The sequence below is a fragment of the Eulemur rufifrons genome, chromosome 23 (assembly GCF_041146395.1).
Source record: "Eulemur rufifrons isolate Redbay chromosome 23, OSU_ERuf_1, whole genome shotgun sequence".
Classification (NCBI taxonomy): domain Eukaryota; kingdom Metazoa; phylum Chordata; class Mammalia; order Primates; family Lemuridae; genus Eulemur; species Eulemur rufifrons.
Genome location: NC_091005.1, coordinates 32,243,223 through 32,262,916, shown reverse-complemented (window position 1 = coordinate 32,262,916; position 19,694 = coordinate 32,243,223). Strand labels below are relative to the sequence as shown.

The 19,694-nt window shown below is 45.8% G+C and overlaps 1 long non-coding RNA gene across 1 annotated transcript; it reads right to left on the bottom strand.

Annotated features, from left to right (window-relative positions):
• Positions 1 to 5,665: 5,665 nt before the first annotated feature.
• Positions 5,666 to 13,942, bottom strand: LOC138373923 (uncharacterized). Its single transcript, XR_011231301.1, has 3 exons — positions 13,674 to 13,942; positions 10,871 to 11,026; positions 5,666 to 5,872 (listed from the first exon to the last, which is right to left on the bottom strand). It is a non-coding gene; the product is annotated as an uncharacterized lncRNA (long non-coding RNA).
• Between the last annotated feature and the right edge of the window lie 5,752 nt (positions 13,943 to 19,694).

Here is a 19,694-nt window from a genome sequence, read left to right as displayed (position 1 = left end):
GCACCCGTGGAACGACCCCCTCGTTGGCCGGGCGGTCCCCCAAGCCGCAATCCACAGGCGCCAGCACGGGAGCGCCCATCCATCCGCGGCCTGGCACGCGACCGGGTGGAGGGCCGCACGCTCACAGGGGATGGGGAGGGGGCGCGAGACGGGCTCCACCCCCTCCTCCCCCCAGCGCACACCGGGGCGACCCGCGGCCGGGGCACGCAGCGCACACAGGCGGGCGCCCTTCACAGCTGGAACGCCGGCCCGGCCCGGCGTGACCCTCCCCCAGAGTTCAGAGGGGGAGGCGCGGACCACGTTAGGCGAAGAGTGGCACTCGGCCCCCACCGCGGGGGCCGGCGGACCGCTCCCCCCCACGGCAGGGGAGGAGGGAACTCTGCCCACGCACAACTGGCAGCCGCAGGGGCGGCGGCTGACGACGCGCAGAGAGGCGGCGGGCTGGGGGATCCGACAAACCCCAGAAGAGGACACGCCTCCACGATCGCTAGAGAAGACGCTTTCTCGCCGAAGGTGGATCGCCCCCGACCCCCGGTCGCCCCCGTAAGGGCCCTCGGCGGAGGTGTGGGGGGGTCTGCGGTATGGGGCAAAACACGCACGGTTGGCGACTCCTGAGCGTTCGCGGTCGGGGCCCCTGGTCCAAAAGCCACCTCACTTCGAGGGGAACACTCCCCCGTCGGTACGGGAGAGGGGTCACCGAGGCAGACCAGGCCGGTGGCAGAGGCCCCCCACGGGGCCGGCCGGCACCACGTCGCCGGCCCGGCCCCACCACGATCGCCCACACGACCGTGCAACAACCCCCCCCTCGGGCAGGGAGGGAAGAGCACAAGCCGTGCGCTCGCCTTTCGAAGTCCGCCACGCACACATCGTGGGGACGCCGAGACAACGCCCCCCGCCCGCCCACGCGGCGCAGGAGGATGCCTCTGGGCTTGCCCGCCTCGACCCCCCCCAACCCCAAGCACGCTGCTCGAGGGTGTACCCAACGCAGCAGACGCTGCAGCGGCGACCAGAGGGGGACGCCGGGAACGAGGACGACAACCACCGCTCGGTTTCGGGCACCTTGGAGAACAACCCGGTGCGCTCCGGGGGCACCACAAAAGGGCCACGCAGACCCAGCAGCCGCGCGCCAAACGGGGCGCGCGACCGGGCGGGCGGCACGGCCCCACACCCGTCCGTCACGGGGAGGGGTGATCCCGGCCAGGCAACAGCCACACAGGGCGAGCGAGGGCTGCCCGCTGCGTCAAGAGGACTCACGATCCCCCGCCAACGCCACGAGGCCGAGGGCGGGGCGACCGCGGTCGGGCCGGATAGTCTCGCACCCGCGCCTCCCACGCACCGCCCACAGGCGGGGAAGGAGAGGTGAGGTGCCCGCGGGCAGAACGAGAAGAGCGGCCACCATTCACCATGAATGGGCCGTCCCTCGCCTGGCACGCGGCTCAAGGCCCGGGAGAGCGCGACGTCACCACATCGATCAGGCCCCGAGGACGGGGAGGGTTGGGGGAGGTCAGTCAGGCCGGCGAGGACAGCGATCGGAGGAGCCCGCTTCAGCCTCGCCAGCCCCGCCTCCCAAGCACAACCCAAAGACGAGGACCGCCTGACACGCAACGGCACAGAGCCAGCGGGGTAAGGGGCAAGGTTGCCGCAAACCTCCCCCCCCTCCGGGTGCCGTCTCTCGAGGGGACAAGAGACCAACGCGAGAGGCGGGCACCACCGTCGGGACACTCCGACGCCCTAGAGCCGGCGCGCGGGCCCAGGCGGTCAGCTCAAAGGGAACAGGGCAGGGCGCTGGATCCCCAGGAACCCAGAACCCTGTCCGCGTGCGGAGGCCCAACCCCTCCAGCGACAGTCGCCGAAGGACAGCGTGTCAGTACTAACCTGCAGGCGGAAGATGACGATATGAGGTGATCAAAAACACCGCGCAGGAAGACGGGGACCGAGCCACTTGAACACGCCTGCCCCCACGACACTCGACACGGCCACCTGTCCCCAGCAGGTCCCCAGCGCCAGCAGACAAGGGGCACTCAGGGACATCTGGTCGGCCCCCCCCCCCCCCGTGGCGTAGAGGGCCAGGGAGGCCCTCACCGTCCACGCGCGCCACCCAGGGCCCAGCACGGGGACTTGTGGAGGAGAAAACATCGGGACGGGACCGCCACGGCCCACGAGCGGCCGCGGGCCGACAGGGGTCGCCCTCGCCGGCCACCCAGGGCCACCCAGGGCCCGGTCCCCGGCCCCAGCACGGGGACTTGTGGAGGAGAAAACATCGGGACGGGACCGCCGCGGCCCACGAGCGCCCACGGGCCGACAGGGGTCGCCCTCGCCGGCCACCCAGGGCCACCCAGGGCCCGGTCCCCGGCCCCAGCACGGGGACTTGTGGAGGAGAAAACATCGGGACGGGACCGCCGCGGCCCACGAGCGCCCGCGGGCCGACAGGGGTCGCCCTCGCCGGCCACCCGCGCCACCCAGGGCCCGGTCCGTGCCCCCAGAGTAGGACTCGGAAGAAGCCACGGACGACTGGGTGCCACTCACAGGGCTATCCCTGCCTCCTGATCGGGAACCAGGGAAAATGGGTAGGAAAGGCGAGGCCGAGGGAGAGGGACACGCATGCACGGGACGGCGGCCGGTCGCCGGACACCCTCCTCTCCCGTCCGCGTGTGCCGTCTCCTTCCTGTCCCCGCGGGGTGGGTCGGGTCTCCAAAGCGGCCACAGCGTGCTGGTCGACCTGCCCGGGCAGCCCCGCAAGCCGCCTGGCTGGCTGAGCCTGGAAGCGCGGCGACAACGTCCTCCCGCCACACAGCCCTGCAGGCCCAAGCTCTGCCTCCCAGATGTCCCAGCCGGCGTCCCGGCACGAACCAGATGGCCCCGCGAAGGCTGCTTGCTTCCCGGAACTCAGCCTCGCTCGCATCGGGGACTGTCCCCTGCTTTGCCTGCTGCACCGAAGATGCAGAGGACAAGAGACTTGTAGAAAAGCGGCCGCCAGGTGGAGCCCGACCACAACCGGCGCCAGCCACCAGAGGTCTGCTGCAAAACACGGGGCAACCCTCTGGAGCCCATCATTTCAGAGTCCAGAAGGTCCCCCGGGGGCATCAAACACAGTCCCCCTACTCCCCACGGAAGCCATCGAAAAATGACGGGTCAGTCTAGGGCCACGCCACCCTGAACGCGCCCAATCTCGTCTGATCTTGGAAGCTAAGCAGGCCCCGGCCTGGCTAGCACTGGGATCAAAGAAAGGATGGGTCGGCCCGACCACCGACACCGTCCACCAAACCCGTCTCTGCACAGACCACAACATAGCCGAGAGACAGACAGGCAGAAACAGAAAGAGAGAAAGGGAGAGAAAGGAAAAGAACAGAAAGAAAAGAGACGGAGAAACAGAGAGAGAAAGTCAGAAAGAAGAAAACAGTAAATAAGAAAAGACAGGAAGAGGGCGCGGGGAAGAAAGAAAAAGGAAGGGAGGAAGGAGATAGGAAACACAGAAAGACAGAAGGAAAGAAGAAATAAGGAAAGAAAAGACAGGCAGAAAGAAAGAGAATGAGAAAAAGGAAGGAAGGATGGAAGCAGAAAGAAAGAAGAAAGAAAGAAAGACAGACAGACAGAAGGAGGGAAAGAAAGAAAAGAAAAAGAAAGGAAATTAAGAGAGAAAAAGAAAGAGCACGGAAAGATGGAAAGAGAAAAAGATAGAGAGAAGGAAGGGGAGAGAAAGTATAGAAAGAGACAGAAAGGAAGAAGGAAGGAGAGAGAAAGGAGAGAATGAGAAAGAAAGAAGGTAGGAAAGTAGAAAGGGGGAAGAAAGATGGAAAAAACAGAGATAGAAACACAGGATAACAGGAGAAAGGAAGAGAGGAAAGAAAAATGGAAAGAAATACGGAAGGAAGGAAGGCAGGCAGGCAGGAAGGAAGACAGGAAGACTGAAAGAAGGAAACAAAAAAGAAGTAAAGAAAAGGCAGAAGGAGGAAGAGAAAGAAAGAAAGAAGAGGGGGGGAGAGATGATAGGATGAGAAAACCTTTCTGTCGTGGAATCATAAAACCCCTTCCTATCTTAGGATCATGAAACCCAGGGTGGAACTATGATACACTTCACATTCTCAGAGCACGCCGGCTGGTGAAACAAAGAAAGAAGTCAGGGACAAAGAGAACACATTCACGGGGCCTGGCCGGGGGCCAGGGTGGGGCGGCCCGAGGCTGTCGCCAGAGCCATCTCTGTGGCAGGACGTCGCAACACGCCTACCGGATTTTCCCATAACGCTCGCCCGCCGCCAGGTGACCCCCGTCATCCACCGATCCAAGTGCCAGCCTGGAAAGGACGGGCTCCCTCGTGGGGGAGGGAGCGTGGGGGCGGGAGTGGGTACACACTGGGTCGCAGGCCTCCTCCCGGCCCCTCTCGGACCACGTCTCTCAGCCCTCGGGCACACTCCCCACCACTAGTCGACCAGAGAGCCCCCGGGGGGGGGGGGGCGGAGGGGGGCGTCCACGGCAGGGAGAGAGGACAGGGACCCATCGGCCCGTGCTAGATGCCACGGGTGGAGGCAGGACCTGCTGAAGACACACGAACAGTACGGAGAGGTTCAGAGCGGGGCCTAGGCGCAGCCACTCACGATGATCTCACAGTTGGACTATCTGTCACGGTGCACCGAAGCGCATGAAGTGGGCGCTCCCGGAAACGGCGTGTGTGTGTGTGTGTGTGTGCGCGCGCGCGTGCGCGTGCGCGTGTGCCTGTGTGTGGGAGGGAGAGAGAGAGAGAGAGAGAGAGAGAGAGAGATGGGAGAAGACGGTCGGTACATTCACTCACTCCTGTACCCGGGCCAGTCGTTTCTCCCGAAGGACAGAAATCCATAAAACACCCACGTCTAAAGAGTGTTTACACAGAGCTAACCCTAGGTCGAATCAGTCAGGAGTCGAGTGCGGGGAATCCTATGGTCCCAAACTGGGACTCCAGTCCCGGCCCCATAGCAAAAGGGGGTCATTTCTCAGAAAACGCACGCACACAGAAACGGGTAACGTTTATACAATTTTATACCGTGGTAGTGACTTCCTTCCCCGCGCCCGTGTTCTTGGGATCGGTCTCACTACATAGTACTTTTTTTTTTTCCTGAACTTTATTTTATTTCATTGTAATTTCATTAGAGATGGTGGGTTTCATTGTTTTTGTGCACAATAAGAGATGACACTTCAAAATGATGATTTTTTTTGATTTTTCAGACAGCTCATGAGGCACCCACTTACTGAGCTTTTTCACCTTTCCAATTTGTTTCTTTTTTTTTTTTTTTTTTTTTTTGAGACAGAGTCTCACTCTGTTGCCCAGGCTAGAGTGAGTGCCGTGGCGTCAGCCTAGCTCACAGCAACCTCAAACTCCTGAGCTCAAGCGATCCTCCTGTCTCAGCCTCCCGAGTAGCTGGGACTACAGGCATGCACCACCATGCCCGGCTAAGTTTTTCTATATATATTTTTAGCTGTCCATATAATTTCTTTCTATTTTTAGTAGAGATGGGGTCTCGCTCTTGCTCAGGCTGGTCTCGAACTCCTGAGCTCAAACGATCCGCCCACCTCGGCCTCCCAGAGAGCTAGGATTACAGGCGTGAGCCACCGCGCCCGGCCTCCAATTTGTTTCAAATGCCAAATGACCACAGAATCAATGCTCAACATTGAGTTCTTCGGCAACTTCTGTATTTGTAAGAGGATCAGCTTCAATGATTGCTCTCAATTGGTTGCTGTCAACTTCTGATGGTCGGCCACTGCGCTCCTCTTCTTCAGGGCTCTCGTCTCCTTGCAAAACTTCTTAAACCACCACTGCACTGTACGTTCCTTAGCAGTTTCTGGGCCAAATGCGTTCTTGATGTTGCGAGTTGTCTCCACTGCTTTATGACCCATTGTGAACCTGAGTAATAAAATCATTTGAATTTTCTTTTTGTATAACATCATTTCCATTGTCTAAAATAAATTCTTAAATAAACAGCAAATACTAAGTCATTAGCAAAAAAACATAAAGTGAGAAATGCGCATTAAAATAATATATAACATAACCACATTTATTTAAGAATGTATTCCAATATCAAAGGGCAAATGTTAGCAATGCTAAAACCACAATTACTTTTGCACAAAGCTAACACAAATTAAAGTAATAATATCCTTTTTCCTCTTAAAATTGACAAAAACTGAAGATATTGATAATATCTAGTGATGGTGAAGAAATGGGGAAGTGGATATTTACATATTGTTGCTTGTAGTATACTTCGAACAAATTATTTGAGAAGTAATTTAGTAGTACTTGCTATAATTCAAAACAAGCACATCATTTGCATCAGCATTTCAACTTCTAGCAATCTACGTCATGAAAATAAAAGCCTAAATGTGTAAGGGTATATATGTGCAGCTGGATTTTTGTATTATAAGGAATATTGACAAATTTGAAACCATCTAAATATACATAAATGACTGAATAAACTACAATGCCACGATATAATTGAGTATTATGCAACCAATATAAAAGACAAATCTACATATTGACTTGGTAGTGTAAAAGCCAAATTTTACCTCAGTAAGCACATAATGACTCCATTCTTGGAAACATAAAAGTGTGTGGTTATTTATACATATAGATTTATTGCATATACTCAAGAAAATGTCACAAAGGAACTTAACATAGGTCACCTTTGGGGAGATGGAATTTGATGAGTGGGTGATAGAACAAATGTTCACTTAACAACTTTACATAATTGTTTTAAAGTAGTGGAATTACAAATTATTTTTCATTTTTGTTGTTTTCTAGCATTTTTCTGAAATAGAGAGCAAATAATGGCTGGATCAGGATCCTGGAGGAGACTGGAGAGGAAGGAACCAAGGGTATAAGCGGAAGGACGCACTTCAAACACAATGAATACTTCACTCCGCAAGTGCGTGACAAGAGGGAAGAATTGGTGGGGATGTAGATCTGCAGGGAGGCAAGAGGTAGGGTCGGAGAGTTAGGAGTGGAGACATCTTGCCTGATGACCCTGCGTTCTCAGTAAAAATAAGAAGGAAACCTGGGCTTGAGGAGAGTGGTGAAGGTTTGGAGTCGTCAAAGAGGAAAAGAGGAAAAGATGCTGACCAATGACAAGTGAGGAAAAATGCACCTGTGAAGTTTTTCTTATCTAGGCCTAGCGGTGGCCCCTCACTGCAAGACACTAACAGCAAGACAGGCTAACGATGCAGTCTTGCTTTCTTGCCAGAAAGAGAATGGATTCGGTGGACTGCCATCACTCTCTGCCACATTGTGACTACCTTAGATGTTTTCTGTAACGCAGATCACTTTTCCTACCCCCTCACGCATCCATATTCAATTTGACACTCACCCATCCTCAATTTGAAATTCGTTTTTTAAATGTTATTATTTATTTTTTTAGTTGACAAAATTGCATACATTTACGGTATACAACATAATGTTTCACAATATGTATATGTTGTGGAATGGCTAAATCAAACTAACATATGCATTACCTCATATACTATTTTGTGGTAAGAACATGAAAAATCTACTGTCTTAACAATTCAAGTTTTTTTTTAAGAAAGACATCATACACTTATTGGAGCTAAAAATGACCTTTGAAATAAGCATTGTATCTATTAAGCAAAAATTACTCCTATGGAAGGTGATAGCATGATAGGTAACATAAACATATTGTAAATAATTTTATGCGAAATGCATAAAAGAGCATGGGTGAATAATTTGAACTGATGCATTTTTTTAGTACCAGGAGCTTCTCCAAATTCTAAAATTTGCACGATATTCACGATCTTCAAAATACTATCCAAGGATACACCATGCTTTTCAAAGGACTACACTGCCCTCTACAGCTTCAGCATAAGCAATACCGTTTGTGGGGAAAAACCAGCAGTTGAAACATCAACATGGAAGTGTGTGCGATTAACACACCTCAGAAATTCAATTTTCCTTCTTGAACTGAATGAAAGTATTAAAATTTCAATAAAATTTAATAAATTATATTTATTTTAATAAATAAAATGAAAATATTAAAATAAAGATCACATTTTAAGCAAAGTGTACTACAGTATGTATAACAGGTACCTATTTATGTAAAAAGATATGAAATATAGAAAAAGATGCATATATGTGCATATCTGTACATTATTTTGAGGAGAACCCTTTAGGAAATGACACAGTTGCCTACAGGGAGGCAAACTGGCACCTTAGGGGTTAAATATGAGATTTATTTTTCACTGTGGATCTTATTGTAAAACTTGAACTTTTTGATCAAATACATTCATTAATCTTTCCAGTAAGAAAAGAGTTAATCAGTAAAAACTTTACTAATAATTACCTACCAGAGAAGTTTTATGCATCCAAATGTTAAGCATCTCTTTCCAGAAATTACATAACTTCATATAAGTTATGTAATCTTTGTGCCTGCCATGACCACTCAATTTAAATTAAAGCATACCTTCCTTAACTCTAGATTACCTTATTAGTTACAGCCCAACATCTTCACAATATAGCCACAAAAAGGGTAGTGTATACTAGCTCACATTTGGATAACAAAACAAATCTTGAATGAGTAAATCTATTTTATATCCTGTTTTTATCTATTAACTAATTTTTTTAAGTTGAGAGAAACTAATCTTATATGGTTAAAATATTAATTATGAGACAGTATACAATGAAAGGTAAATCTATTTCCAACTCAGTCCTCCTCACCAAAGGAAGCTAGATGTATTCCATGTATCTTTCCAGAAATTATGCCAATAAGTATTTATTGAGTGATGGAATAAGCAATATTTTAATTGAATGTTTATTCTGTGCTAAGCATCTTTCTAGGTGCAGTGGATAAGGAGTAAACAAAACTGTCACTAACCTCATAGAGTTGACACTCTAGTGAGAGGAGGCAGATAACACATACATAAATTCATACATACATACTATGTCTAAAAGTTATAAGTGATATTTAAAAAGAAGATCAAAGGAACAGAAGTAACAGACAAGGGAGTTGCTGTTTTATGCAGAGAAAGCTCTGAGAAGATGACATTTAACCACATATTGGATTCAATGGGAAGGCAGAAACATGGGTATTGGGGTAAGTGTCTACCAGCCAGAAAGAACAGCCAGCACAAAGGCCTTAAGAGGGAGTCTGTATAGGATTCAAGAAAATGCCAGGCCAGGTACAGTGGCTCACACCTGTAATCCCAGCGCTTTTGAAGGCTGAATAGGAGGATCACTTTTGCGGCCAGGAGTTTGAGACTAGCCTGGGCACCACAGCGAGACCCCATCTCTATTTTTTAAAATATACATATATTTCTAAAAGAAAATTAAAAAAAATTACAGCTGACTACTTTCTTAGAAACCATGCAAGCAAAATGAGTGGAGTGACATATTTAAAGTATTGAAAAAAAAACCCCACCAACCTAGAATTATATATCTGGCAAAATTATTCTTCAAGAGAAAGGAGAAATTAAAAGGAAAAAAAAAACTGTGAAGAGGCCAGTGTGGCTGGTGCGTAAGGCCAGAGTGCTAATAAGGAACAAGATCACATAAGGCTTGGGAGACAAATGAAAGATTTGGGTTTTATTCTTAGAGAATCAGACGGTACAGGGGACTTTGGGGGTCTTCAGAGAGGAGAGGTATGACCCAAATTACATTTTTTAAAGGCTCCCTCAAATTGCTAGGTTGAGAATAGACTGGCAGTGGAGGTGGGAAAAGGTAGAAACAGAGATGAGTTCATTGTCAGATGATGGCATTTTGGACCAGGTGACTAGCATAAGTTGTGACAAATGGTCATATTCGGGAATATTCTCAAGGTAGCCCCACAGAATTTTCAGGTACATCGAATGCAGACTTTGAGAGAAAAGGAGAAGTTGAGCAGCATGACTGGATACCTGGAAGGATGATGGACGCACCCTCAATTGAGATGCAGAAAACTGCTGAGCAAGCAGTTGGTGAGAAGGAGATTATGAATCAGTGTTGGACATTTTAAGTTTAGAGTATCTATTAGATATCTAAGATGGGAGAAATTACGCCATATGTTTGCTGCTGAGACTGGCTTATTAGAGCAGGAGAAGATGCCGAGGCAGAACAGAGAGGACTAAGAAGGGGAAAGGATCTAGTGTACACATGGAGATATCTTCAGAGGGGAGAATGGTTGTTCATCTAGATACAACCGGGAAGGCAGGTATGTGGGCACAGGCACAGGTAGGTGGACGGATAGGTTGACAGGAGCTAGTGCAGAGTCTCTTCTGCAAGCTTCTGTTTTCATAGTGAAATAAAGAAATTCTTGTTTGAAGGAATTAATAAATCCCTTTTTACTCTCTTGCTTAAAACCCTCCCCAGGCTTCCTCTCGCCATGAGACTAAGATCCAAATGTTTTATCACAGCCCACAAGTCCCCGCAGGATCTGGCTCTGCCCATCTCTCTCCATTGCCCCAAATGCTCCAGCCACAGGGGCCTTCCTTCTGTGTCTCAGACACATGACAAACTCGGACAAGCATGGGTTCACCCTCTGTCTGGTACGTCCTCTCTCTTATCCTCATCACATAAGTTTTACCTCAAAGTTCACCTCCCCAGGCCTTTCTTGAACTTCCCATCTAAAGTGTCCCCTCCTCCCACCATGAATTATTTTACTCATTTATTCTGCATTGTCTGCTTCGTCCTACAAGAATGTGTTTCCTAAGAAACTAGCACCCCTACTCCTGGCTCCCCCTCCCCCTCTCTTCTCTTTCCTGATTTGGCTTTATTTTTCTTCTCAGTACTCATCAGAACCATATCTGGCACATAGCAGGAGCTCAGTCACTATTTCTTGATGAACAATTTTGACAATTTAAATGAAAAAATGGATATAGAGCATATAGCAGAGAGTCTGGCATATAGTAAATATTTCATAAATGTTACCTGCAATGGTGATGGCAACAAAGACAGCCACGGCAACAATCAGAAGCACAACTCTGAAAGGCTGATGCCTCCTCTGTACTCTTGGACCAATTCCCTTTTGTCTCATCAGAGACTTTCATTGATCATGTCCCTTCTTCCTCTTGATAGCATCCTTCCCTTCAAGTAAATATTAATATATGAAATATTAGCCCACCATTAAAAACAAAAACAGTTAAAACATACCTTCCTTAACTCTGGGTCTTATTAGATACAGCCAAGTGTCCTCATAGTTTAGCAATTAAAACAAATATTCTATACTAGTTCACAATTGGTTAACCAAAAGAAATCTTGAATAAGTAGACTCATTTTTATTTAACACTCTTATCTATTGACTAGTTTCCTTAAATTGAAAAAAACTACTTAATATTTTCATGGTTACAATATTAATAACTATAAAATAATATTCAATAAAAGATCTATTATCTAATTCAGTGCTCACTCTGCAAAAAACTGGCACATCTGTGTATCTTTCCAGAAATCATATACGCATATCCAGACACATAAATATATTTTGAAAATACCAATATGCACACAATTCTACACCTTAGGTTTCCTTTAGTTAATAGGTATCATGACTAGCTTTCAAAAGTACACATAAAGAGCTATATCATTACTTTTACTGGCTACGTAGTGTTCCATTGGGTATGAATGTAATGTCATCCATTTAACTAGTGCCATATTTACTGGCATTTAATGTGTTTCCAGTCATTTGTTCTTGTAAAGAATGCTGGAATTAATAGTCTTGTATATGTGCATGCATATTCATGTATACATTTAACATATACATACTTTTTCAAATGTATCCATACATAAATTCTTAAAAGTACAATTGCTAGCATAAAAACCATATGTGTCTTCAGTTTTTATCAATATTGACAAATTACTTTCTAAATATTAATAAATTTTTTAAATCAGTAGATTTTTTGACTCCTCTAAACTATGAACAATTACTAAGTGCTTTGTTTCACATTATTGTTGAGGGATACCAGATAATTATTTATATTCCCTGTATCAAAGCAGAAAAGGACTGAAACCATATTAAAGAAAATGTTAGTACCTTCTATGATACATACAGTTGTCCCCCCTTATCCAGGGTTTCACTTTCCACAGTTTCAGTTACCTGTGGTCATCCATGGTCCAAAAATATTAAATAGAAAATTCCAGAAATAAACAACTCATAAGTCTTAAATTGCACACTGTTCTTTCTGTACTGAAATCTCTCACCACCCCACACAGTAGGTGAATCATCCTTTGGTCCAGTGCATCTCTGCTACACATGCTACCAGCCTATTGGGCACTTAGTAACCATCTCCATGATCAGATCAAATCCTCTGTCCTGGTTCCACGGTGTTTGTGTTCAAGTAACTCTTATTTTACTTAATAGACTTGATAGTAGAATGAAGTAAATACTACATAATAGTGGTCCCCAAACTCAAGAATAGAGGTGCTGGCAATTCGATATGCCAATGAGAAACTATAAAGTGCTTCCTTTAGGCAGAAAAATGAAAGTTCTAGACTTAATAAGGAAAGAAAAAAAATTATATGCTGAGGTTGCTAAGATCTACATTAAGTGAAAGTCTTCCTCAGTAAAACTGTGACAAAGGAAAAAGAAATTCTTGTATAGCATATAGAGGGTTCAGTACTACCTGTGGTTTCCAGCATCCACTAGGGGGCTTGGAATGTATCCCCCTCAGATTGGGGAGAGGAAGGGGAAAATACTGTGTTTAACACAAAGGAAAACCAAGCACTATTTTGGGGAAAGAGATTCTGTATTTAGAATAGCTCAGTGTTGGAGATAAGTTCTGTGTGCCTCTGCAAAGGCTCCTTGCTTACCCAGTTTGAACCAGTTAGGTGGTAAAGAAGAAAGGATGAGGTCACTCATTGCTCACGCCATAACTTTGAGCACCGATTGTTCTGCAGTGGTGACTGACCTGCACGATCCTCCTAATGATCCTGAAATTCAGGATCTGTGATAGTTGGGCTCACTTAGAATTTCATTTTAACTTCTTATGTAGCTGTAATTCAAGTAATGTTTTTAAAGTTTTAACATGGATGTCCAAGTTTCAAGCTGGTGTACAAATCTTGGCACACAGCCAGACTGCTGTAAGCCTTGAGAAAGATAAAAGAGTTTAACAGGAGTGTGCTTTCTTTTGAAGCTGGACATTTTCTTTGATCTTTCAAGAATAAAGTAATTGGGCCGGGCGCGGTGGCTCACGCCTGTAATCCTAGCCCTCTGGGAGGCCGAGGCGGGTGGATTGCTCAAGGTCAGGAGTTCGAGACCAGCCTGAGCAAGAGCGAGACCCCGTCTCTACTAAAAAAAATAGAAAGAAATTATATGGACAACTAAAAATATATATATAGAAAAATTAGCCGGGCATAGTGGCGCATGCCTGTAGTCCCAGCTACTCGGGAGGCTGAGGCAGGAGGATCGCTTGAGCCCAGGAGTTTGAGGTTGCTGTGAGCTAGGCTGACGCCACGGCACTCACTCTAGCCTGGGCAACAAAGTGAGACTCTGTCTCAAAAAAAAAAAAAAAAAAAAAAGAATAAAGTAATTGTATATGGTAAAAAAAAAAAAAAAAAAGTAGCTTTCTCTTTCAGCTAATGAAAGTATCAACACATAAAATGAACTTTTCCAGTCCTCAGTAGTTCTTTCCCCTAAGTCAGCCTCTTAGAAACTCACAGCCTATGGAAACAAGAGTTAAAGACACAGAAAGAAAAAAACCTAAACTCAAATAGTTTGTCAGGAGCACAACGAGCTTCTTACCTTTCTAGACCGGCCAGTGAGTTTCAACTTTCGTCGTTTGAGGTTTTTTCTTTCTTTCTCTTTTTCAAACTCTTGGTGTGGTTTAAAAAAAAAAAAATCGTAATTCTCTTTTAGTGGAAAAGTACATGTCCCTGCCTTGTTTCTTCTACAGATTGCAAACTCTTCAAGGGAGGGGGTGGAGGATAGTGTTCAGGGGCTTTTAGCAAATAGCAGTGTCCGGCTATTACCGAGACGGCCGCTCTCTGTCAGGCCACCATCCCGTCCATGCGAGCCCCTCCCGCTCGCCGCCAGACTACGTCAGGTGTGCGTCGCCTGCCATCGCGCTCCCCCGCACCGCGCCGCAGGTGGACTCGTCCATGACGTCACGAGACCGCGACCCAATCAGAGGCGGCGTTTTGGAAATTTTCAACTTAAAGGCGGGTCTGCCCTTGCGCCCTGAAGCGCCGGCGGCGGAGGGTTTTGTCCACTTTCCTGGGGCCCGGCGTGAGAAAGCTGGCGGAGGAAGGCCCCCGTGGCGGTCTGCGTGCGAGTCCCGCCACTCAGCAGCAGGTAGGTGGCCCAGACCGCGGCGGGGCGCGCACGGCTGCCGGCGGCGCGGGCCCGAGGGGGAGGGGCGAGTGCTCCAGCCTTTCCCAGAGCTGCTTTCCGGGGTTTGCTTGTCTGTGAAGTGACAGGGAAGGATCCGAGATCTGGGAGATAACTTCCAGCTGCGAGATTCAGGTAACTCTAATGCGGGCTCGCTGACGTTGAAGACCTTCACCTGCTGTTTTTCCGACATCTGAGCCTCCTTACCCCATTCCATGCCCTAAAGAAGTCGTATGGGAGAGTGTGGTCATTTTAAGCTTAACTGGCGACCTCTAAACTCCCTGAGGGCAAGGACTAGTCTGTCGCATTGCATTCAATAGGCACTCAAGACTGCATCCATTCAGTCGTGCTACAAATACTTATCTATCTGCATATATGTATTTTAGTACACCGTTACAGCACTGAACAGACGCTACCACATTGCCCTGTGGATCTTCCATTGTAGTGTAGAGACAGAACATAAAGTTAAAAATATAGAGTGTTAAGTGGTTATACGTAAGTAATAAATGCTATGGAGAAAAACAAGGAAGGGGAATAAATGAAGTCAGTTTGTTTTAGTAGCCGCTGGTCCTCGACCCCAAGGGCTAACATTTTCTGTGTTTGAGAAATTTTCATTGAACACAGCGTTTAATTACAGAGAATATCAAGATCCGGGATTTCCTGGTTTTAAGGAGCTCCTTATCTAATACATTAGAAGACATCAACATAAAGAAGCCATTACAATAGGTTGTGACAAGTGTTATGATGGGCAGGTGGAGAATGTTTGCTAAAATGATTAGTCCATAAGAGAGATGACAGTTTGGGTGGAGTGGGCTCCTGTCAGGAGAGTCCTGACAATTTTCACAAGTGAAAGAATAGATAAGTTACTTAATGGAAAGGAAGGTCAGAATATTCTAGGCCCAAAGAGCTTAAATCTGTCATTTTGAGAAGACCTTCAAGTAGAGCTTAGGGTTCATAGAGAAATTTAGAGGACGATGAGGTAGGAGAGTGAAATGACATGATCCAGGTCTCATGTGCCATGCTAAGGATTTCATAAGTTTCCAGAAAGTTTTCAAGAGTTTTAAGCAAGAGGGACATAATCAGTTTCATTTTTAATCTATTCTCTCAGCTGCCAGTGTTGGGTGAAAGGGTGAATGAATGGTTTCACAAGAAACTCCCATGACAGGGCAAGAGGCACTGAAACCCCATTTAAGAGAGCTGAATCCTCAAAGCTGGATTTTCCGTCTTTCTCTTATAAGTGATACATTATTACTATCTTTTAAAATAATCTTCATCTGGGCATGGTGGCTTATGCCCATAATCCTAGCACTTTGGGGACTAAGGGGGGAGGATCCCTTGAGGACAGGAGCTCTAGACCAGCCTGGGCAACATATGGATACACCACACCTTCACCCCCTACAAAAAATACAAGCATGGTGACACAGGCCTGTAGTCCTGTCTACTTCAATGCCGAGCCAGGAGATCACTTGAGCCCAGGAGTTTGAGGTTGCAATGAGCTATGATTGTACCCCTGCACTCTAGTGCCAGCACCAGGGCAAGACGCCATCTCAAAATAAAATGTTCTTGAGAAGATGAAATCTTAAATTATCCTTCCTGTAACATAACTTTTATAACCAATTATGCTAAAGTGCAGTATTATTATATTTTTAGAGAAGAAGAACTTGGAGAAAATGCCCAAGTTTACTGGAAAATTGACAATAATGCCATTTACCAAGTTGATGGAAGTAATTCCTTCAGTTTTGGTAAGATATAAGAGCATCAAAAATTAGCTTGCTATTCTTTTGCTATTAAGAGTACAGAAGGCTTATCACTAATACTAGATTTATTACTAAAGATCAGACTAAGGCTTTTGTAAACTGCTTCATTGAAAATGAAAAATTGTTTAGCCATCATGTATGATACGTGAGGTAATAAATTGATATTTAAAGCTTAGTTATGTAATTTGTATCCAGACAAATTCCAGACCCCATGTGCAACCACTGTGGTCTACTGCCTTATTAAAACACATAGGATCATTAAATTGTAGTATATTTTTTGTCTTTGAGGACCAAAACATTTTACCTCAAGGAGAGGTTTTTTCAAAGGACCAAAAAGTTGAAGAAAATACTGTCTTAAATATTTTATCATCCTAGATTGACAATTTTATTTCTTTGGGTAATTACTAGTTCAGAATGAAAACACATTTGATTTGTTTGGTTTAACTTCAAATGTGTTGTTGTTTCGCAGATCATGTCTTTCATAGTAATGAAACTACTAAAAATGTGTGTGAAGAAATAGCAGCACCAATGATCGATTCTGCCATACAAGGCTACAATGGTTTGTATTCGCTCAGTGTTGCAGAAACATTTTAGTCTTGGGTGTATTGATAGTTCTATCCACTGCAGATTCATTTTAAATCTTTGTATGAGTGCATTTTGTTTCTTCAGGGACTGTATTTACCTATGGGCAGACTGCTTCGGGAAAAATGTATACTATTATGGGTTCAGAAGATTACTTAGGACTTATGCCCAGGGCAATTCATGACATTTTCCAAAAAATTAAGAAGGTAAATAACTTAGCTGAATTTCTAGTATATACTGGTAAAAGTAGCAACAATCTTAGTGTTTTTCTTGTGTAATAATAAAAGGAAGTAAATTTACAGTTATCTCTTGATTATCCATGGGGAAAGAAGAGAGGTATAACATAGATTTACTTTTATCCCAACAAACTTACTTTTTAAAGCTTAAAGTTCTTTTATTCTTTCCCTTGAATCCTGCAACAGTAATACTTTCTACAAAAAGTAGTCATTAAGGAACAGGCATATGTACAAGCCGCCATGATAGGTATACAGAAGGCAATCAAGAACTGTGGGTTGACTGACTGATGAGTAGCAAATAGCCCAATGGATGGCTTAGGGAAGAATGTTCCAGGAGGAGACCTGTATGTACAAATGCTTGGAGTTGTGAAGCAGCATGATATGTATTCTTTGGACTCAAGATTTTCTGGTGGCAGGGGCATTTTAAACCACATTGAGGGATTTAAATGTGACATTATGTTAGGGACAAAGAAAAGCCATATTGTGACATCAGAATTGCGGTTTAGAAAGATGTAGCTGCTGTGCTGATCACATTGGCTGGGCCTCCACAAGGATTGTGGCTCCGGAAAAGGAACAAATTGGATAAATTGGAGAGCTATTTGAGAGGCAGACTCAACAGGACTTTGTGATTGGAATTTGGGGGCAGGGAAAGGGAGATGTCCAGAATGACATGCAAGTATTGCTTGCCTTCCTGGATAGCAGGTGGCAGTATTCATTGAGTGAAGGGACACTGAATGAAGAGCAATGGAGATACTGAACATATTATTTGGTACTTCCTCAGTTTGAGATGGCGGGCAGTGGAAATGCAAATACATGAAAATAAGGTAGAAGAGCTAAGATACAGTTAGTCGATTTGGGCATTAACTACTACAGATCTAAATTAAAGTCATGGGAATGAATGAGCTTGTTCGGTGAACATGTTGAGAATGAAAATAACAGAAGGCCAAGGGCAAGATCTCAAGAAATAACTTTTCAGATGAAGGCAGAAAAAGAATCCATAAAGGAACCCAGGTTTAGCTCTAGAATTAAGAATGAAATGAGGTGAATACGGTAACTAAAGAAAGAGAATATTTCAGGCAGCTAGTGGTCAGTGGTGTCATAGTCTGCCAAGAAGTTAAATAAGATAAAGATAGACAAAAATTCTTTACATTTAGAAACAAGGAGCTCATTTGCAAATGTAATTTGAGTTATGTGGTAGGGGTGAGAGCCAACTTACAGGGTGAGATGGCCCATAGAAATGGGGTCTCAAATATATTCGAAGGAATTGGCTTTAGATAGGAGGAGAAAGACCTCTTGAATTGTAACAAACACAGAGGAAAGGACAGGCCTCCGTGCAGGCAGTACTTCTATAAATGTAAGCGTACACTTTCTTTGTGGAATAAGTTTAATTTTTCTGCGGATGTGGCAGGTGATGGTAGAGTCACAAGTTTGCAGAGATACTAAGGGTTTGAAATAGTCTAGCCTTTGTAGGTAATGGAAAAGAAAGCTGACGGGGAGAGGAGCCCTGCCATGTAGCATTAAGGACCTGATTAATGTTGGCAGCCAGTATTCTGGCTTTATGGCTCTGGCAGTGCTCAGGAAGCTGATAAAGGTTTAGAACGCAGTGTATTCACCTGGGTATACATTGTGTAGTATAGGTGTGAGGCACAGAAAATGGGGCAAGTAATTTGAGGATATTGACTTCAAATGTCAAACATAATTAAAATAATGATATGGAATGTAAGATGATGAGATGAGAAGCAAGAGGGAGCTGGCCAGAAGAAAGTCATATAACAAGGGAATAGAGTCCCTGGTAAGCTAAATAGCTTTAATTGGATTAACCTAATAAATGAGTTGGGAAGAATGGCAACTGGAGTAAGTGCAGAAGGTCTAGGATTTAGGTTTATGAGTTTCAGATAATGACAAGGTCCAGGGGTGGCATTGGGAGCAAATGAGGTTGAGCTAAAGGTTGTGGGAGTCAAGGACGTTTATATGACTGGGCTTTTGCAGAGTGGGCTGTGGAAAATGCTGTTCATTTCAAGCAGAAGGGCAGTGTGTGGAGAGGCTTGAGAGAGCACGTAGTACGTTCTGGAGACAACAGATAATCTGGAGAGGCAATGTGGTAGGGTAGGCTCTGAACTTGTAGGCATGAGCTCAGCCACCAACTGGCTGTACAACCTTAAACAACTTCTCCAAACTTTTGGGCACCCAGCTCATATATTAAAAGGATCTAGTAAGAGAACGTAACCCATAGGGTTGTTGAGAGGATCACATAAGATGAGATGGTACGTGTACCTAGTAAAGGCGCAAGAGAACAGTGGAGCCTGTGAAACCTGGAAAAACACACATACTTACGAGTCAGGCAGAGGAACAGAAACCAGCAAAGTGGAGTGAGTAGTAAGGATACCCAACTGGGCAGGATCAGAAGCTGGAAACAGAGGGGTCCCTGAAGGGATGAGGAGCCAGTGGATAAATGATGAGAGAGAACGAAGTAGGAAAAAAATAAAATGGTAGCTAGAGTGAAGTCTTATTTATCTTTAAAAAAACTCCACCCGAGAGGCTTGAGCATTTGTGAAGCAGAGAGGAGGGAGTCAGTGGAGATGACAGATGGACACATAACTGAAGGAGCAAGTCTCAAGAGAGAAAGGAAGCAACGAGGTGAGGGGCACTGGTGGAGGCATTTGCTTTACTAAGGAAACTGGAAGGGAGTTGGCATTGGGAAGTACCCTGTGAAAGATTTATTTGCTGAGGGAAGTTCAGATGGGCTACCTGTGATATTACCTGCGATCTGTTCCTTCCCAGTTAGGGCTGGTACCCACAGGGGTCGCTACGGTTATGGCAGCAGCAGCTGTCCCTCCTGTCTAGTGACAGATTGTTTCAAT